This window comes from Eptatretus burgeri, chromosome 4 (assembly GCF_056783735.1).
Source record: "Eptatretus burgeri isolate ZD-2024b chromosome 4, Ebu_testis_v1, whole genome shotgun sequence".
NCBI lineage: Eukaryota > Metazoa > Chordata > Myxini > Myxiniformes > Myxinidae > Eptatretus > Eptatretus burgeri.
In genome coordinates, this window is record NC_140964.1 from 75,842,613 (window position 1) to 75,865,523 (window position 22,911).

A 22,911-nucleotide genomic window follows, 5' to 3' on the forward strand; every position below is an offset into this window, starting at 1 on the left:
CCCAAAACCGCTGGGAACACGTCTTTATATGGCAGTTGTAAGCTAGAAACACGTAAAAAAAAATTTTTGTCGACCGGAAGACGTCATTGGAATACGTCTACATACGTCGATGTGTGTTGGGACTACGTAAAGAATTGGTTCAAAGCACGTCAAACATAAGTTAGAAATAAGTTTCGCGTAAAAAAGACATTACCGCGACGTGTTTCGACTTATGAGTAGCTTATAAGTAGCCTTTGTGGACGTGTGTAAGCGTCCACATATCGTGTGTAAAACTTATCCCCATCGCATGCGGAACGTGTGTCATACGCCGAGTACGTCGTAAAATTTTGAACATGTTTAAAATTTCTTGACGTACTCTACTTACTACGACGTATGATAGCGTACTTTAGCGTTGTACTCACGTATACCAAACTTACTCATACCGTATTTGACGTGCCCCAACGTTTTAGACACATTTTTCTTAGGTCGGCATACGCTGGCAAGATCGCCAAGGTGTGACCGCGATGTTGACACTTCCATTTCTACGGCAGTTATGATTCGAATCGTTGTGAGTCAGCCTTTTAATAGGCTACGTCACGACATCGTCGGCGATGCGTGCAACGCGCTATGCCTAAGTTAGACTATCGTTGGGCATCGGTTGTGTAGGCCGACAACAGGTTCAGCATTCGTTGGTATAAGTTATCTATAACACAACGAAACGTTCTGTGTCCATTACTAATATGTTATGCATACGACCAACTCGTTATGAATACGTCCGAATCTTAAAAAAAAACATCAAAAGTTCAACGTAAGCCAGCGTTTTACATACATTTTAATACGTTGCCATCGCTGGCTAAAACGTCAAGGTGTGACCGGGCCTTAAGCTCCGGAAACGAAATGTGACGGACGGACGGACGGACGGACGGACGGACGGACGGACGGACGGACGGACGGACGGACGGACGGACGGAACCCATTTCTATATCCCCCGCCAACTTCGTTGCTTGGCGGGGGATAATAACGATCTTCTGCGGTCTTACTTTAGCAGACAGGTGCCAGCGCACACACGCGCACACACACACACACACACACACACACACACACACACACACACACACACACACACACACACACACACACACACACACACACACACACACACACACACACACACACACACAACCCGATGAAGAGAAAGTTTTGCAACAGGAAGGGAAAGGATTTGAGGCTATGATCTCGGTATCTTTGTGCTTGAGAGCACGACACACCACCAATACGTTTCGGGGGGGGGGGTGTGGATGCTCCGTGGTGTGGTACCCGACAGTGGGCGCGCCGTCTCTGGTTTCAGCCGCACGTGTGGAGACCGTGTTTGTGAAGGAGGAGCTTGAGTGGAAAAGGGGCGGAGTCCATAGTGCGAGGACGGAGTGGTCGGCGGGACCAAGTAGGTGGGTGGGGTCGACGTCGGGTGGGCGGAGATGAGGAGGCGGAGTCCAGACAGCAGGAGGCGGGTCGTGGCGGTGTCGACGAGGGTGAGGCGAAAGCGGCAGAGAGGCGGAGGGATTGCTCCGACCTTTACAGGACCTTCCGCGTCCAGCGAAGGCCGAAGGTACATCCTTATGGATAAATCCATGCACGTTGCGCGAGCGGCGTACGTGTCTGCCTTCGAGCACATTCTATACAGTGGGCGCGGTTCGGCCATTACGCACGTGGTCTGTGGTCAGCGCCCGCTTTAGCTCGGCTCCGCACACTCGTATCCCGCCCAACATGGCGTTGAGTCATCTTTATCGGCCTACGTACGCGTTTCGTGCAGCATGGGCGTCGTACTGGCTGGGTTTCCTGTTTTATGAAAAACACAATTCGTGCATCCTCTCAAGAGGTATTCATTTGCATGCCTTTTTAATGCAACCGGCAATCCTCCCCAGACCATCGGAAGCTCGAGTCGATAATCCCGCACTGCGAAGTGCACTACATGACTCGCCGCACACGTTGGGTTGAGGGCTCGCTTGGGAACGAGGATCTCTGCGTCATCGTTGCCTCACAGCGGCGCCGCACGCGCTGGCCTCCATGAGGCCCACCTCACAGCGAAGGCGCACGTGGCTGATTTACCTCAGCAATAATTAGATGAAATGAAGGAGAAAATGATTTAAGCAAACCAAGCGATTATATCATCGCAACGCACTCCCTTGTCCCACTAAACAAAAGGAAAGGGAATATCTACACGTATAATAATGGAATAACTGTCTTGGGACCACTATCTGTTGGATTCATGTGGTTCCGAGAACCACAACAATATACTTTCCACTATAAATAGTTGGTGGTTCATTTGATTTGTAGAGATTTGTGTTGATAATAGATAATTATTTTCAGGTGCTTTTGGAACTGCCAGGTTATGGCAACAGATATATCTGTATATATAAAGACCCCCCCCACATACCCCCTTCCCAACGAAACGACAGCCCGCATCTCCATGTTTTGCTTCCCCTCTCTCTTGGCGTTTGGTTAACACTGTTTTACTTTCATGTGTGCTTTCCAGACGCCCCCCGCCTCGCAAGGGCCAATCACCTGCCTGCTTGTGGTCTCCAGACCTACCACTTGAGAAAATCTTTGCTGAAATATGACTTGCGCTGACCTTCCGTGTGATGAGTTGCTTCTCAGGTACCGGTTGTAGCTTGTATTCATTTTTACTGCAATTATCAACCTAGTTCACATTTATCTACTCTTCACTTTAACGAACATTGCAGATACGAAACAATTCTCAAACAAAACAATTAAAACCTAAATGATAAATTCCATCATCAAACAAAGCTAAACATCACAGGAAAACGCACAAATTCTCAATTTCGTAACATGATAACCACTTTATTTGCAGTGCCATACAAGAAGGATTTCCACGAAATGCACATCTTATCTGGCTTATGGTGATTAAATAGAAGCTTAACCACCACAAACCATCCAATAAATCAAGAAATTTGCAAATGGCTCTTGAAACTTTTTGTGACTGCCATTGCAATAAAGAAATGAGGGAAGCAAATATATCAGCAAACATGTGTAAAAAAAAAGACAAAATGTCATAGCCCCGTTGTTTTCATAATTTTGCTGTGAAGAGCTAAAGGGCTAGCCCATATTTATGTAAAACTAAAATGGCCACCAGTCGGCCGTCTTTGATCAGATCGCAAAATAAATTGTTGGGCCATCATGCCATCATGTACTGTGATTGTGCCAAGTTTGAATAAAATCTGACCATTCATGTCTGAGAAATGGTTGGGGACACGTTAAAGTGATAAAATGGCCACCAGTCAGCCATCTTGGATCTGATCTTGGAAAAAATAACTGACGTACATATGTAAGTCGTCATTCTTTATCTGTGTGCCAAATTTGAACAACATCGATAAATGCATGTCCAATAAGTGTGTGAGGACATGTTCACCATCGGGTTTTTACCTCTGCCGTCGAAGGTGAAGGAGGTTATGTTTTTACCCCTTTCTGTCTGTCTGTCTGTCTGTCTGTCTGTTTGTCTGTGTACAGGATGTCTCAAGTTGCAGACGGATCCGGATGAAATTTTGTGGACGGGTTCGGTGTGTGACAAGGACGAACTTATTCGATTTTGGTGAAGATCTGAATCCGAATCTGGATACGATAATTATTTAATTTTTTTAAGTGATTCTTCACCAGAGAGATGGGGCCAAAAACTAAATGTAGCATGATATTTCAAAAATGTATTGGGCCCGATATGTTCTCGTGGATCAGGCATTGCGTGGCAGAGGTATGCGCTCTACCGGGTGCCAAAAAAAAACGATGAGGTGCATATGTATTTTTATTTATTTATGGATAAGCACTGCAAAAACGCAAAAACGGTGCCCACTTGTACAATGAAAGCACAGAGTATCAAAAATACAAGTGAGAGAATAATAACAGTCAAAGAAAAACAATGTGATAGACTCATACATGCAAAACAACATTATCACAAGTGTACTGTGCTGGACTTTAAGATGTGCTCTGGAGCAGAAAGCCTTGATCCCGGTTGGGTGACCGACAGTGGCATCTGGTAAACTGTTCCACACTGAGTGTTATTGTGGGCATATAGGAGCGGTCATAATGAACAAGTGACCAGTGACCACTGTCCGTCTTGCCAGTAAGACATTGCACAGCATAGCCTCCAAAGGAAGCACTTGCTCTGGTGAACCTTGATGGAATCCATGATGGAGGTAGCATGGTCTTCAGAAGTATACTATCATGTGTTGTCTTTGTGCCAAGTACAAATAAAATCGGTCCATACATGACCGAGATAGAGTTGTGGACGCATGGACACGAAAATCAAGACCCAAAACATTGGCCCGCGTTTTGGACCAAGTCCAACAGGGGTAATAATCGGTGTATAAACAGAAGGTAAGAGAGAAATAAGGAATGGGAGATTGATAACGAAGAGAGAGGACAACAGAGAAGTGATACTCAGTGCATGGTGCGAAACGGGTAGTGGCAACATGAGGGTTCGATGATAAGATGTTGAACCCAGAGGTCTTGACATGTTCCTGCTGGGGTGGAGAGATTGTGGATAATCTAAATGTGATAGCAGGAGGTGCAGAAAGGTAAGAATGGATCCTCTGCTTCTCCCCACCTTCAACTCGGAGAACGAATTCTCGATTGTGCATCGCTAAGGGTTTCACTGGAGAGGTTAAATGGCCATGATCCCTGCCCCGTGCAGGCATGTAAAAGAGGGTAGAACTTTATATTACTGAGATGGCTTGATTCCAGTTTCGCATGGTACTCCCCCTATCCCCCCCCCACCCTTAGTATTTTGTCCCTCCGCTCCCCCCCTTTACTTCTCTCCCCTAGGTACTTTCTCCCACACCCCCCTCCCCCCAGGTACTTTCTCCCCGTAGAGCCTCCGCTAGGTATGTGGTTCTCCCCCACCCCCATGGTACTTTCTCACCCCCCTCCCCCGGTACTTCCCCCCCACCGAGAGCCTCCACTAGGTACATGGGTGGCCCCTTTCTATCATAGGGTTAATAATACGATGACAGATCTTAAGGGGAAGAATCGATTCATCCCTCTGCCCCGGAGGGGGTTGGTGAAGTATTAGAATGACCAGCTCGGTCTGTCTGTCTGTCTCTGCATGCATCTGTCATTCCGCACCATCATTGGTAATGCATTGTTATATCTCGGCAATACCTCGACCAATTGTAACCAAACTTGGTCGGATAGTAGTGTGGGTCAAACAAAGTGTGATTATGGAGAGCCTGGTGTTGGCTCGGTGGTTAGGGTGGTGGCTTGGGATCCTAGGGTCCTGAGTTCAAGCCCCGTTGGCCGCTGAATTAATACACCAGGGGGTTGACTCCAGTGGCAAATCCAGGGGGGGGGATTCCTGGTTGCCCGAAACCCCCCCCCCTCCCAACAAAAATTTTTTTAGCATTACAGTGGCAAACCCAGGGGTTCCCTGGTCACCCAGAACTCCTTCTCCCACAAAAGTGTGCCACAAAAAAGGCCAGAAGCCTCAGAAAAAACTCTATCAATACAGTACTTAATAAACAATAAACCACGAGCAGCTCAAAGTAATTTATTTTGAAAATTTATAATTTTCTGTTATTTGGAACCCCCCCCCCCTACCCAATTCCTGGATTTGCCCCTGGTGACTCAGCCTGTCATCCTTCCGAGGTCGGTGAAATGAGTACCAGTGTGTACTGATAGAGGGGCACTGCATCAGCGACACAGTCGCGCTTCCAAGAAATGATAGCTACCCTGGCAACGAAGCTGTCATCCGAAGAAGAAGAAGAAGAGAAGTGTGATTATGTGGCCAACAATGACCGAAGTCAAATGTCAAGGTAATCAAAGGGTGAAAAAAAATCACATTTCGAACAATAACTCTCGAATGATTTAATTGTTATCAAAGCAAGAAGTGATTTATTTTTTTTATTTTTTTATTTGCATTAGATTCTATGAATTAAGACATCGAAAGTACAATTGACATTATTCTCTATGACGTCACGTTTCCCCAGAACATGGCATCAAAAGCGTCGTTTTCACACAAAATGAAAGGAATGTAAAAATAAAGTGGACTTTCCTGTATGACTCTTCAAATCTGACTTTAGAATTGACTGTCGGGTCCGGCTGGGATACCTGATACCACATTAAAATTTGACTTTAAAAATATCACAATGGCTGAAAATGTGAACATGAAACAGCAATCTTTATTATCTCAGAAACTGAGCTGGAGAAATCCTTCACAATTATTTTGTGGAACTTTTGAACCCTGAATTCTTTGGACTTTCAGCTCCTCCAACCCTGGGCTCCCTGCAGAAAAATCCGGCCACACAGGAATATGGAGGTTTGAATATGGCCGGTAAACCGGCCACACAGGAATATGGAGGTTTGAATATGGCCGGTAAACCGGCCACACAGGAATATGGAGGTTTGAATATGGCCGGTAAACCGGCCACACAGGAATATGGAGGTTTGAATATGGCCGGTAAACCGGCCACACAGGAATATGGAGGTTTGAATATGGCCGGTAAAACGGCCACACAGGAATATGGAGGTTTGAATATGGCCGGTAAAACGGCCACACAGGAATATGGAGGTTTGAATATGGGCGGTAAAACGGCCGATCGGGTATATGGAGGTTTGAATATGGCCGGTAAAACGGCTGATCGGGTATATGGAGGTTTGAATATGGGCGGTAAAACGGCCGATCGGGTATATGGAGGTTTGAATATGGCCGGTAAACCGGCCACACAGGAATATGGAGGTTTGAATATGGCCGGTAAACCGGCCACACAGGAATATGGAGGTTTGAATATGGCCGGTAAAACGGCCACACAGGAATATGGAGGTTTGAATATGGCCGGTAAAACGGCCACACAGGAATATGGAGGTTTGAATATGGGCGGTAAAACGGTCGATCGGGTATATGGAGGTTTGAATATGGCCGGTAAAACGGCTGATCAGGATTATGGAAGTTTTAATATGGCCGGTAAAACGGCCGATCGGGTTTATGGAAGTTTGAATATGGCTTGCTGGTAAAACGGCCAATCGGGTATATGGAGGTTTGGATATGGCCGGTAAAATGGCCGATCGGGTTTATGGAAGTTTGAATATGGCTTGCTGGTAAAACGGCCAATCGGGTATATGGAGGTTTGGATATGGCCGGTAAAATGGCTGATCAGGTATATGGAGGTTTGAATATGGGCGGTAAAACGGCCGATCGGGTACATGGAGGTTTGAATATGGCCGGTAAAACGGCTGATCAGGATTATGGAAGTTTTAATATGGCCGGTAAAACGGCCGATCGGGTTTATGGAAGTTTGAATATGGCTTGCTGGTAAAACGGCCAATCGGGTATATGGAGGTTTGGATATGGCCGGTAAAATGGCCGATCGGGTTTATGGAAGTTTGAATATGGCTTGCTGGTAAAACGGCCAATCGGGTATATGGAGGTTTGGATATGGCCGATCAGGTATATGGAGGTTTGAATATGGCCAGTAAAACGGCCGGTCGGGATTATGGAGGTTCGAATATGGCCGGTAAACCGGCCGATCGGGTTTATGGAAGTTTGAATATGGCTGGTAAAACGGCCAATCGGGTATATGGAGGTTTGGATATGGCCGGTAAAACGGCCGGTCGGGATTATGGAGGTTCGAATATGGCCTGTAAACCGGCCAATAGGGTTTATGGAAGTTTGAATATGGCTGGTAAACCGGCCAATCGCGTTTATGGAGGTTTGAATAGCAGCCGGTAAAACGGCCGATCGGGTTTATGGAAGTTTGGATATGGTCGGTAAAACGGCCATTGAGGTATATGATGGTTTGAATATGGCCGGTAAAACGGCCAATCAGGTATATGGAGATTTGAATATGGCCGGTAAAATGGCCAAACGGGAATATGGAGATTTGAATATGGCTGGTAAACCAGCCGATTGGGTGTATGGAGGTTTGAATATGGCCGGTAAAACGGCCAATCGGGTATATGGAGGTTTGAATATGGCCGGTAAAATGGCCAAACGGGAATATGGAGATTTGAATATGGCTGGTAAACCAGCCGATTGGGTGTATGGAGGTTTGAATATGGCCGGTAAAACGGCCAATCGGGTATATGGAGGTTTGAATATGGCCGGTAAAATGGCCAAACGGGAATATGGAGATTTGAATATGGCTGGTAAACCAGCCGATTGGGTGTATGGAGGTTTGAATATGGCCGGTAAAACGGCCAATCGGGTATATGGAGGTTTGAATATGGCCGGTAAAATGGCCAAACGGGAATATGGAGATTTGAATATGGCTGGTAAACCAGCCGATTGGGTGTATGGAGGTTTGAATATGGCCGGTAAACTAGCCGATCAGGTTTATGGAAGTTTGATGAGCGGCTCGTAAAACGGTCGCTCGGGTTCAAAGGGTTAAAAACCCCAATCAATCGTTAAAATAAAATGAGTGGACAAATTCTGAAAGGAAAAATGGTGTCGTCTATCTATAATTCCAGCAATTGTGTGTCTGTGTGTGTGTGTGTGTGTGTGTGTGTGTGTGTGTGTGTGTGTGTGTGTGTGTGTGTGTGTGTGTGTGTGTGTGTGTGTGTGTGTGTGACCGCTGTTTCTCGACAACCACTAGTCCGATCTAATTGAAACTTGCCAGCTATATTGTTGGGGACCTGTCACGCGTCACGCTAAGCCAATGGAGGAAACCCAGCAACGAACTGATACATTTAACAAATGTATTTATTTATAATGGGGCAGGGGAGCACGCAAGAAGGCAGAGTTAACTGAATATAGAAGGAATAGAAATTTATGTAAAAGCACTTATGCAGTTTTACTTAATAGACTGGCACCACAAACACACACATGTACACCCAAGAACCGGTGGCCACAGCCTTTATTGAGGCCTCCAGCTCTGAGGGAAAGGCGAGCTGAAGACCAGAGCCTGCCTCGGACCTGTCCACCTCGTGTGGTCTTCGATCTGGTAGTGTGGCGGGACTCAAACCTCTCGCGTGTGAGGCAAACGCGACAACCACTTGTGTCGGGCGAACGCGATCTCCACTCGTGTCACCCGTTTCTCTCTCCTGGTTCACCGACAGAGACACGGCGCGCAACCCTTGCAGTTCTTGACGGGGAAGGATCTCTAAAGCTCTTTTCTCCAGGATCTCTTGAGCTCTCTTGTGGTCAGATCGCGCCGCACCCTTATTCACCCTGTCTCGGGGAGGGGGGATGCCTCCGCCCTCCTAGCTCTCCCTCACTGGACGGTTTTGGCACGCAGAATCGCTCGTCGCCCTGTCACTGGCCAAAACGAGCGGCAAGTCCGTCGATTGGCCCGGGGGCATGGTGACGTCACGCGGACCGCCTTTCTCACTGTCGCGGGGTCTGATTGGCTGAGTGGTGGCCACCCCACCCATAGCACGCTGATTGGTCGAGGGCCGCCGCGAGGCTTCTCCTTGAACTCCGCCCACCATGGCGTCGGCGTGAGGAAGCGAGGTGAAGGTGAGGGTGATGCTGGCGTTGTTGTAGTTTTGAGGATTTAAAAATAAAAGAAAACCCTGACTATCAAAGTAACTCACAGCGCATGTACATTTATTCACCCATTAAACAAGCGATGGGGACCCTAACTAAAAACACATACTGATATAACTGTTCTTTAGGACCTGTATGTTGAGTGCACAAGACTTCAAAATTCGTAACAATATGTTTGAGAAGATCAACGTGATGTCTTTAACCTTTCAGTGAAGCGATTGGCATCCACTAAGAATGTATGTGGGTCGTGTTATTGGGAACACCTATGTTGCACAACTGGACTTTCAAGATGCTTTGAAAATATTGCAAGCTGATGTGGGTGGCCCCCTCTGGCTGTGACCCTCATGGGTGCATATCGGAGGCCCTGCCCCCACCCTGTGGTACTCCCCTCCCCCTTGCCCCACATGGTACTTTTCTCCCCTGTGATACTCCCCCTCTCCACATGGTGTTTCCTAGCCCCCCATGATACCCCCTGGTTACCCTTTCCGTCTATAGGTTGTAGTGACTAAGTCTTACAGAGGTGAAGGATTATCGATAGGTCTCGAAGTGAGTAGGCCATTGTGTGCCGGTACCCTGGTGAGATTATCTGCCTTGAGGTTTTATAATCAGGTGGATGAGGTTCATGATAATAATTGCGTTTGTGCACACAGCAAGAGTGAATGAGGTGTGGGTGCTGCAGCACAGGTGTGATGGACCGGAGGCTCTGCGTTCCTGTGTATCTTTGAAAAGGGCCTTGCGGCCCTGACGAGGCTCAGTGAATGGCTATGAAACCTCCTGAAATGGTAACCTGGTGATCAGAAAACCGCTCCAGGTGCGTTCCGTCGTTTCACACATGAAGTAAGACAGTGATACACATTTATACACTGTCGTGTACTTTTGGTCCTCACAGATCACAATCTGTCCGCGGATGATCGACCCACGATCCCTCCCACCTTGTCCTCTCTTTTCCAGACAGGAAAAGCTCGATTGTCCACCAGGAGCCATATTGTGTCTCGCTTCCCTTCTTGGCTGTGTGCCCACTTACCCTCAGGGGCAAATCCAGGAATTGGGTCGGGGGGGGGGCGGGGGGGGTTCCAAATAACAGAAAATTATAAATTTTCCAAATAAATTACTGTGAGCTGTTAGTGGTTTATTGTTTATTAGGTACTGTATTGATACAGTTTTTCTGAAACTTCTGGCCTGTTTGTGGCACTCTTTCATGGGAGAAGGAGTTCTGGGTGACCAGGGAACCCCTGGGTTTGCCACTGTAATGGTAAATATTGTTTTGTTGGGAGGGGGGGCGTTCCGGGCAACCAGGAAACCCCCCTGGATTTGCCACTGACTCTTGCCTCTCGCCCGTCGGGATTTCCCCTCTGATGACTCATTTACACAAATTAATTTTCCTCGAAGTTCGTTTACATTAAAATTTACACAAATTGTTCAAAGGGCAATGCTGGCATACTTGGGATTTCATTGAAGAGGGGGGGGGAGGTGGGAGGAGGTGCCGTGACATGTGGTTCAGTCCTCAATGTGATCCACCATTGTAGGTCTATAAAATACATACGATTCGAGGGTGAATTGAAACAACTGTTTGAACATCAACATACTTTATCAGTGCGTCGTCGACATACCGCGCAAAACAAGTCCGATCGACGAGGATCTACAAGCTCCGATTACTCTCTCTCTACCACCAGTTCACATTTTGGCAATGCCGATGTTGGTTCGTTTATCACACTATGGCTGCCGGTTGCATCATTTTCTGGAAATGCCGCTGATGCAGTGCCCCTGTTACCAGTAAGTTTGGTACTCATTTTGCCAACAGGCTGAGTTAACCCACCTGGTGTTAATTAAATTGAGGGATGGAGTCTTGAACTCCAGACCCTAAGATCTTACGACAGCCACCTTTAACCGTTAAGCCAACACCAGGCTTAAAACAATGCCAATGACTTGACGCCAGATTGTTAGACTTGACGCCAGACTTCCCCCCTCCCATCGCCACCACTCACCTCTCACCTGACTCCAGCCCTCCCTCCTCCCTCCTCCCTTGCCATCCCCCCACCCCAGTCCCCTTCATGTTATGACTTCGTCCTGAACCGCCAAAAGGAAGTGGGAAGAAATGTCACTAAATGCTCGCTCACCAGCAGACAATCCCAGCATTATGTTCGCACACAAAACATCTTCGCTCTATACATTATACTTCTCAGCCTCGAAACATGATGCAGTGTATTACTTATAGCTGGCCCTCTACTCATTACATGGCCTTGCATCCATGGTCTCTAAGTACAATGTCGGCCTCTAATCATTACATGGCCTTGTAACCATGGTCTCTAAGTACAATGTCGGCCTCTACTCATTACATGGCCTTGCATCCATGGTCTCTAAGTACAATGTCGGCCTCTAATCATTACATGGCCTTGTAACCATGGTCTCTAAGTACAATATAGGCCTCTAATCATTACATGGCCTTGTAACCATGGTCTCTAAGTACAATGTCGGCCTCTAATCATTACATGGCCTTGCATCCATGGTCTCTAAGTACAATGTCGGCCTCTAATCATTACATGGCCTTGTAACCATGGTCTCTAAGTACAATGTCGGCCTCTACTCATTACATGGCCTTGCATCCATGGTCTCTAAGTACAATGTCGGCCTCTAATTATTACATGGCCTTGCATCCATGGTCTCTAAGTACAATATCGGCCTCTAATCATTACATGGCCTGTAACCATGGTCTCTAAGTACAATGTCGGCCTCTAATCATTACATGGCCTGTAACCATGGTCTCTAAGTACAATGTAGGCCTCTAATCATTACATGGCCTTGTAACCATGGTCTCTAAGTACAATGTAGGCCTCTAATCATTACATGGCCTTGTAACCATGGTCTCAAAGTACAATGTCGGCCTCTAATCATTACATGGCCTTGTAACCATGGTCTCTAAGTACAATGTCGGCCTCTAATCATTACATGGCCTTGTAACCATGGTCTCTAAGTACAATGTCGGCCTCTAATCATTACATGGCCTGTAACCATGGTCTCCAAGTACAATGTCGGCCTCTAATCATTACATGGCCTTGTAACCATGGTCTCTAAGAACAATGTCGGCCTCTAATCATTACATGGCCTTGCAACCATGTCTCTAAGTACAATATAGGCCTCAAATCATGTCATGGCCTTGTAACCATGGTCTCTAAGTTCAATATAGGTCTCTATTCATTACATGGCCTTGTAACCATGGTCTCTAAGAACAATATAGGCCTCTAATCATTACATGGCCTTGCAACCATGTCTCTAAGTACAATATAGGCCTCTATTCATTACATGGCCTTGTAACCATGGTCTCTAAGTACAATGTAGGCCTCTTATCATTACATGGCCTTGTAACCATGTCTCGAAGTACAATATCGGCCTCTAATCATGACATGGCCTTGTAATCATTGTCTCAAAATACAATATAGGCCTTGAATCATTACATGGCTCTGTAACCATGGTCTCAAACTACAATATAGGCCTCCAGATATTATATAGGTCTCTTAAGTGCATCATTCTGATTGATCTATCCTTTTCCCATTTTATATCTTGTTCTTTTTCTCATCATTCTGTTTTTACCATTTAATACTTACCTATTCCATCTTCATTACACCTGGCCGAGTGATCACTTGGTGTATATATTGCAGGATTTCAAATGTTTCATCTTATTTTAAATAATTGTTTGTTCAACTGACTTCCTTCATAAATAAACAGTTAATAAAAATAAATACCCCCCCCCCACCTATCTCCACAACCCCTCCCTCCCTCTGTCCTTTTGAACTGGCTGTAATCTTAAAGAACCATTTTAGCCGAGGTGTGTAAATATCCTTGATACTTTGGCACCTACTCGACAGGCATCATCTTGAGGTTGTGTTACATCAATGCCTTAGTCACTCCTGATAACGTTACAGTGCTGCGGATGTCATGTGGCAAGGCAATCAATGTATGGTTTTCATCCCAGATATTATGGAAAGTTTACACAAATAATACCGGTCTCCTCTGCACCTGGAGAAATATTTGCCTCGTTTGGGACATTATGCCAGTCTCCTCTGCACCTGCACATTATGTATGCACCTTGACAACTATCTGCCTCCAGGGTCTCCTCTGCAATCATGTGGATGTTTCAGATTCCAAGGTATTTTCTTTATATGAGAAAAAAGACAAACACACGGAGGCAGACAGATAGCAAACACTCAACCCACAAGTGAGAAGGCTGTGTGAGCAAGGGTTAATGGGTGTTGAGAAGGAAGTGGGAAAGGATGGAAATGGGGGACGTGAGATGAAGGAGGTGCACCACATGATTGATGCCATGTAGTTAAGAGCTGGGGATTGATCCGTCTCTGGAAGGTGGTTTGATATAGGGGAGAAACGAGGAATGAAGGAATACTTGAGTGGTGTGAGGCAAGCCTGGATGTTTGAAGTTTAACCCAGAGGCGGTTCCTGGAAGAATGCATCCTACCAGGAATGTAACTTTATTTTTTTGTGTATAGTTAAGGCTCGTGGAAGAATGAGAACACACAATGGATCAGGATACTACAGAACAAAGGGAACAACAGAAATAAAGGGGAAACACCAACAGTAAGGCCCAGGGACAAAATAGAGGGAGACCTGGACAACGAATGGGTGTGGGGAAGAATGAGGGGTAGGGGAAGATGCAGAGGGTGGACAAGATGGATAAAGAAGCAAACTCTCAGGAAGGAAAAACTGGAAATTTGGGGGTGAGGGGAGGGTTATTGAATGGGAGTAGAAAAGATCATGATCTGAGATGGTTGTGGAACAGCTGTCATGAAGAATCCGGACTGAAGAATAAGATTGAAGAGAATTTGGAAGTCGGTTCCACAGGTGTGGAAAAAAAGAGTGCCGGTAAGCAGCATTCCTGGATTTTGGAAGTTTCAGGAGAAAGGGGTTGATGGTGGAACTTGTGTGCCTTACAGAAAGTATGGGTGGGGAAGGGGGTGGAGGGGAATAGGGAGACGGCAGAGGGTGCAAGACCAGAAAGGAGGTGGAAGAAAACAGAAAGACCACTGACCTGTCTACGATGGCAATGTCATGGACCCATACACGCAGCTTAATCACGGGAGATTCCAATGATCTTAAAGGCCTTGTTTTCCACCATGTCAAGCTGAGCTAAGTGTGAGGTAGGGGCACCAGCCAGAGAGGAGAGTAGTTCTCCCTAATGCTGAGGATGAAGGCCTTGGACGTGGATAAGAGTTCAGGTGTATCAAGGAAGGACTTTGTACGATGGAGGATGCCTAGTCAGTGGCTGTCTTTGGAGGCAAACTTTGAAATGTGGTTTGCCCACGAAAGATCATGGCTGAGAGTGTGACCCAGAAGTTTTAATGACTGAACTTCCTCAAGAGGATTGTTAAGAAAGTAGATAGGAAGGTTTGCCATGTGGTCCTCTTGGAGATAGTGAGAGTGTGAGATTTTTTTTTTGTATACATTGTCAAGGCTTATATAAGTGCTACTTGTGATTTTGTCAAGGTTTTAAGAGAGGGAGGAGGCTGCCACCTGTCTGTCTGAAGGATAAGGGATGTCATGGCAGAGGGTGGATTCATCAGCAAATACATAAAAGGGATTTTCCAGAGTCAGAGAAATTGATGATGAAAATTAGGAATAGAACTGGACCCAGAATACTGTCTTGGACTATGAGGCCTATCAACTTGGAGGAGACTATAAGGAGTTGGGGACGGGTTGTGGGAGGAAGAATTCTCTAAAACATCCCACAGATTATGTCAAGATTATCATCAGCGGTCTGGATTGAGAGATCACTCAAGTTGGAGCAGAGACCTCGGATGTTTGTGGTCCACACAGTTTATAGGGACAGGGGAGGAGGCATTGCGAGGGTGCAGGATGGAGGTGGGGGGAGGGTGGAGGCTTTGCGAGGGTAAGGGGAGGGAGAGGCTTTGAGTGTGTGTGATGCGGGGGAACGTTTGAGTGGGTGGGGTATAGCGTAAGCATTAAGATTTGGGGTGAGGAGGGATGCAGAAATGGGGGGGGGGGTATGACACTGAGGGGTGAAGCGGAAAGAGAGGAGATGAAGTCCCCTCTTTCCGCTTCCACTTTGAAGTCCCCTCTGAAGTCCCCACTTTCTGAAGTTATAATGTAAAATTGTCGATAATTTAAAACCTGTCCAAGCATGTGGTCCGTGCAGCATAATCATCATAGTTAGTCTGCTCACTGGCAACTAAAGCAGTTAAACAAGCAATCTGTCATCGTGGACCTGCCAGGTAATGTCACGCCTTTTTGAGTTCCACAATTCACGTGAAACTGGTGCAATTCCTCCAGAAACCCCCAAGGATTCTATTTTTCCATGGTATAACTAACAAAAAGGGCGTAAATTGCCTGTGCAGACATGCTGAGTGTAGATCTGGAGGGTGTGTCGGACAGGGCCGCTGAGCTCGGGTCCAAATATTTGCGTTTCGAGTCTCCCCTGCAGGGGCCTTGCATTCAGACAGCCAGCATTGGCCAACTCCTGATAGTGCATTCAGGAAGGTTTGGGAATAAAACTCAAAGAGATGATTAAAAGCTTGGTTTGGTGGTTAAAGCGAATGCCAACCTTGACTGTATCCAACTTTACTGTAGGGGCAGGTGTGATTCTCATGAGCCGTCGTTACACACACACATACATACACACATACATTCACATAAATACATACATACACACATACATACACACACACACACACACACACACACACACACACACACACACACACACATACATACACATACATGCACACATACACACACATACACACACATACATACCAACACACATACATACACACATACATACAGATGTATACATACATACATACATCCACACATACACACATACATACACACACACACGCACATACATCCACACATACATCCACACATACATACACACACATACATACACACATACATACATACACACATACATACATATACATACACATACACATACATACATACATACATACATACACACATACACATACCTACATACATACACACATACATACCAACACACATACATACCAACACACATACATTCACATACATACAGATGTATACATACATACATACATACACACATACATACACACACATACATCCACACATACACATACACACACACATACATACATACACATACATACACATACCTACATATACATACACACACATACATACACACACATAATACACACATACACATACACAAGCCGGTCGGCGACATGGATGGTCGCTATCTAATTGCATACTAGTCATACAGTTTTTGACAGATTTGGCTGAAAATTTTTGATTTTCGAAAAATATATACATGTATATAAATATTTTTCGGATTTTTTCAAAAATTTCAAAGTCCCGTTGCTAGCCAATGGTGGCGTCCATAGCAACGGTGCTCAAAAGCATACAACTACATCCTGGTATGAACCTTCCAGTCAGGTTTCATCAAAATTGGTTGACTCATCTGGCCCCCAGAGCTGTCCATTACATACAAACAAACAGACAGACATACAGACAGACGTAAAACATGAGACTAAGGGTAGTCTAGCGACCACCCAATACACACACACACACACACACACACACACACACACACACACACACACACACACACACACACACACACACACACACACACACACACACACACACACACACACACACATACACGCATACATACACGGGGGGGGGGGGGCTGCCAATGCTTGTGCAAGTTCCACGTGCCGCTGTGCATTGTGAGAATGACATGGACGTGAATGTGATGGTTGGGTTCGAGTTTGGTTGGTAATGGTGCGTCATTGTCCCAACACCTTTCGTAGTCGAGCACGTGTCCATGAGCGGGTGTGAACGCAGGAGAAAAAAAAATAAACTTTTCAGGCAGAAGTTCATGTTTTCAGAGTGAAAGTTTTCACGGTGTTTGTTTAAGACTTGTGACGTCATCGTGACACGTGCACTGCTCGAATTTGATCCCTCCAACAAGGCAGGGCATGAACGGTAAAGAAAAGCCTTATTTGAAATGTTAGGCGATTGACTTTTACAGGTTCATCAGCCATGTTGCCATACTTCGACAACTTTTCCATACTTCGACAACTTTTCCATACTCCGACAACTTTTCCATACTCCGACCACTTTTCCATACGCCGACAACTTTTCCATACTCCGACAACTTTTCCATACTCCAACAACTTTTCCATACTCCGACCACTTTTCCATACGCCGACAACTTTTCCATACTCTGACCACTTTTCTATACTTTGACAACTTTTCCATACTTCGACAACTTTTCCATACTTTGACAACTTTTCCATAGATGTTAAGTCGCAGGACCCGTTCAACAACTTCGATTGTTGCCCGACATTGAAGATCCCCTCCGTGGCTTTTGGGAAGAGTAGCGCGTAATCGCCAGAAACTAATTTCTACCAGGACTGACTGCTGAGAAGGCAATGGCAAACCACAGCTTGACTAAACCAACCAGCATAACCAAACCACCCACCATAATCAAATCACCCATCATAACCAAACCCACTCAGCATAACTAAACCAACTAGCATAACCAAACCACCCACCATAACCAAACCCACTCAGCTTAACCAAACCACCCACCATAATCAAATCACCCATCATAGCCAAACCCACTCAGCATAACTAAACCAACCAAGCGTGAACCCAGGTTATATGGGGCCAAGGTAGACTCGAAGATTATTCAGGCTTTACAAGACATGCTTGGGCCTGTGTCAGGTCGAGCGGGACAATCGCAGGCTGGATAAGTGCACGGACCATGCTGTACCAGAGAGTACCCAGGATGACAACATCGGTCCACAATGTAAGTGGTGTTTGCTAACAAGCTCACACCTGCAGCATCTCCATCCATGCAAGGAAAGGCACGCCTGATTAGGCCAAGCCCATCGAATGTACTCTTGCCACATGATTTACTGCTAAAAAGACATCCATAAAAGAGAAAAACAAGACGTGAGACAAATGGGAAATTGTTAAAACTCATTGGCAACCATTTCAGCCATGTTTATGACGTCATACAGAAAATAATGTTCACGAATTATCACATGGTTATAATATATGTATATATATATACACTCGCCGTAGAATGGTAATTTGATGTGGGATAGCCAGGGCGGAGCTTTGCGAAAGCTGGCAGTAGTTTTCAGAGGGATGTCACACATGAAGACTGGCGACACCACTACTTCTATAGATTATTAATTTACATGACATCGACACACATGACTAAAAACAAAGGTATGGAGGCAAATAAGACACAGCTGGCTCAATGCCAATGTGTCGGATGGCTTGCCCCAACAGTGGTCACCACGTCCAGAAGACGTCCGTCACTGCGTCTTATTGATCGAGGCTGGAGGAGAGGGGGTGGTGTTGTGGTTGCAATATGTATGGCTATGATGTGTAAAAGTTAGGAATGGGTTACTAACGGGTGCATCTGATGACTTGCTTAATGACTTGTAACTGATGATTTGCCTAAGCTTTACTTGTGTTGCATGTACCCAAAAGCACCGATCCTCCAATTTAACTTCTCAGTTAATCATTCGCAGTGGTGCGTGGTTGCTCGAACAATCGCATTGCCTGTTGCTCCTGTTTGACAATTGTTGACTCCGAAATGTGCAGGTGGGGATGGCGGATGATGTTTCTTGATTCAGGTGCAGACACACATGACTGTCATGACTGCTGTTCAAATGTCGGAATCTCGGCTGGCCAGTTTGTTGCGTCCCCTTCGGTATCAAACTATCACACACCCGATATTGTGTGTTAAGGTCCTCTCGGAGGTCAATCACTCCAAGAGATTATCGATATCCTCCACACATGACAATGAGGAATCGTATGTCCACTGTGCATGGGTGAAACAAACATTCCCTTCAGGACAGTCTCTGGAGTCATTTAGACAATGAGGAACATGCATTTGGTATTGAGGTCCAGGCAGCTAATTATGGATCCACAACTGACTCGATAGCAATGCAGAGCAAGGCTGGGATATGACTGAGATCACCAGCTTTTAGCAGCTCCTACAGTATCTCACAAAAGTGAGTATACCCTTTAATGAAATGTACATCTTTTGTTGTAACTTTTTACTTGGATGTATTATAAACACAAGACTCAAAGAAATGATAGAGTAGACATTCTGTCATACATGTACAGGCCCAAAACATTTATTCTGTGGAAACAATGTGGCATACTGGGCATATCTGTGAAAAGGGGGGAAGGGGGGGGGCAACAAAAGTGAGGACACCCTCTGTACTTTCTCACATTGAAGTGTTCTCGTTTTCAGTATTTTGTATGTCCACCATTGTTTTTGTGCACAGCAGCTATTCTACTTGGTATGGAGTTGACCAGTGTTCCACATGTCTTTGCTGGGATCCTGTTCCACTCCTCTGCAATGACTTCTCGAAGTTGCGTGATGTTGGACACCTTTCGTCCCTCAACCTTACATTTCACGATGCCCCACAGGTGTTCTATTGGGTTAGATCAGGTGACATCCTTGGCCACTCCAACACATTGACCTTCAACTTCTTCAGAAAGGCAGTTGTCTGCTTGGAACGATGCTTCCGATCGTTTTCGTGCTGAAATACAGCTCCTCTACAAAGTTTTCGCAGGGAGGGTAACATCTTCTCCTTCAGGATGTCGCAGTACATCGTGGAATCCATGTTTCCCTCGATGAACTTGAGCTCTCCAGTACCGGCAGCACTCATGCATCCCCAAACCATGACACCACCACCACCATGCTTGACAGTAGGGATAACGCACTTGTCTTGGTACTGTTCCCCAGGTCGTCGCCATACACGCTGCACTCCATCAGATCCAAACAAATTCATCTTCGTTTCATCAGACCAGAGGACATGTTGCCAGTCGTCCAGGGGCTTTGATGTGCTTCAGCAAACTGTTTGCGAGCTTTCTTGTGGCTCTGCTTCAGGAGAGGCTTACGCCTTAGACGACGCCCAAGCAACCTGATACGATGGAGTGTGCGACGTATGGTTTGCTCACTAACAGACTGGCCAGAAGCTGTAGAAATCTCTTCAGCAATCTTGGCAGCACTTTGTCGTCTGTCTTGGAGAACTAGATTCTGAACTTGGCGAACAGTACGTGCAGTCATCTTTGCTGGTCTGCCCTGGCGAGCGTAACTTATTGTTGTACACTTCTTGGAGAACCTCTGGATGACCTTGGCCATGGTGTTGGGGCTTACTTTCAAAGAAGCACTGATCTTCTTGTATCCTTGGCCTTCTTTATGGAGGGGAATGATTCGATTTTTGAAATCTTTCGAGAGCTCTTTTCCATGAGGAGCCAGGCTGCTTTCTCAATGGTTATTGGTACAGTATTTCTTATGCAATTATTTCTTCAGCAAGCAGATAGACAATTACTGCATTGAGTATGCTTCTTCACTTTTAACATACCAGGGAAGTTGCAGCTCTATGGACATTGTGTGTATTGTTTGGTGCATATTTGTACCTTAAATACCCTTTGACTTAAATATGCAGAAAATGATGAAAATGGAAGCAGTTTTACCATGCTTGACGAACTTCTTGTGCAGACAATAGCAGGGGTTGCCTGCTATTTTGTTGCCTCCTCTTTCAGAAATATTCGTAATATGCCACATTGTTTTTATGGAATGGCAGTTTTGTGCCTGCATAAATATTTCAGAATGTCTACTCTGTCATCAATTCTAAGGTTTTGCTTCCAGCACAGCTGCTTAAAAAGTTACACTGAATTATTTACATATTTGTGAGGGGTGTACTCACTTTTGTGAGATACTGTACATGTCTTCCTTACTGAGGAATTCATATGTAATCTATCCACCAATTATTGACCTGTTCAAGCTCGTCACACCTCCAGACAATCTACACAAGACAACATCATCGAGTATGACCTCTTTGTGTTGGGGGTCGAGGTTTTGGGGGGGGGGGTTTAAGCATGATCTGGGGTGGCATCTATACCCATGGCAACACAGACTTCAATGTGCTTTCAAGAGATACAGCAAAGCGAAACATTGACTCTTTTTTTTTTTTTCATGGTGTAAGATTTTACGACGTATGCCAGCGTATGACTCACACGTTCCGCTACGCTGGCCATAAGTTGTAGGCACGTTATGCGATCGTTGACACACGTCGACACACGTTACTTGTAAGTTACTCATAAGTCGAAACACGTCAAGGTAATGATTAGCTAACCCAAAACTTATTTGTAACCTATGAGTAATGTGCTTTGAACCTATGTGTAACGTCCCTCCAATGCATATTGACGTATGTAGATGTATTTGATTGACGTCTTCCGGACGACCACAGAACTTACTGAACGTTTTTCTAATTTATAGCTACCGTATAATGGCGTATTGGCAGCATTTAAAAAAATAAATAAATTAAAAAAACTTCCGATATTTCGTCACGTGCCGTTACGTCACGTCCGATTGCCTCTTCAGTTTGCTCATGTCTTATTCTTAGTTCCTCCTCTGTGAATATTTTCTGTTTGAGGATATTGTCACGTCGACGTCGAAACTTAAAAGCAAATGTCCGAATATATTTTAAAATTCGTGATAGACTAAAAAAATAATAATAAATAAAAAAAAAAAACACAACAACTTCAGATATTTTGTCACGTGCCTTCACGGAGCCAAAGAGAAAAAAAGAAAATGTGCCTTGACGGAGAAAATAAGTTTCGGGTATGCTAAACATTACCTCGACGTGTTTCGACTTATGAGTAACTTACAAGGAACTTGTGTCGACGTGTGTTAACGATCGCATATCGTGCCTACAACTTATTCCCAGCGTAGCGGAACGTGTGAGTCATACGGCGAGTACGTCGTAAAATTTTCAGCATGCTTGAAATTTCACGGCGTACTAAACGTACCACGAAATATGACAGCGTAGTTCATCGTTTTTCAGCGTGCTCTTAACGTATACACAACTTACCCTTACCGTATTCGACGTGTGCCAGCGTTTTCGACACATTTTTCATAGGTCAGCATACGCTGGCTAAATCGTCAAGGTGTGACTGCGATGTTGACACTTCCAATTCTCAGGCGGTTATGATTTAAATCGGCGTGCGGCAGGTTTTTAACAGGCTACGCCACGAGTTCGTCGGCGATACGTGCAGCGCGCTATGCTGAAGTTAAACTATCGTTGGGCATAGGTTGTCAACGCCGACAACAGGCTAAGCATTCGTTGGTATAAGTTATCTATAAGCCAACGAAACGTTCTGTTCCCGTTACTAATATGTTATGCATACGACCAACACGTTATGAATGCGACCAAAACTTTAAAAAAAACATCAAAATTTCAGCATACACCAACGTTTTACATACATTTTTATACGTTGCCATTGCTGGCTAAATCGTCAAGGTGTGATAGCGCCTTAAGGCTGGGATGGTACCATTATCCTGGATTTAAGCTGAAACTTAAGAGTTGCTACAACAAGCTTGGGGT

At 45.3% G+C, this 22,911-nt stretch overlaps 2 long non-coding RNA genes across 2 annotated transcripts; both read left to right on the top strand.

The window, feature by feature from the left end:
* The first annotated feature begins 618 nt into the window (after window positions 1-618).
* Window positions 619-2,955, top strand: LOC147028393 (uncharacterized). Its single transcript, XR_015057559.1, has 3 exons — window positions 619-1,585; window positions 2,513-2,634; window positions 2,849-2,955. It is a non-coding gene; the product is annotated as an uncharacterized LOC147028393 (long non-coding RNA).
* A 3,659-nt stretch (window positions 2,956-6,614) lies between these two features.
* Window positions 6,615-10,526, top strand: LOC147028394 (uncharacterized). The gene is made up of 3 exons (XR_015057558.1): window positions 6,615-10,012; window positions 10,117-10,277; window positions 10,418-10,526. It is a non-coding gene; the product is annotated as an uncharacterized LOC147028394 (long non-coding RNA).
* The last annotated feature ends 12,385 nt before the right edge of the window (window positions 10,527-22,911 follow it).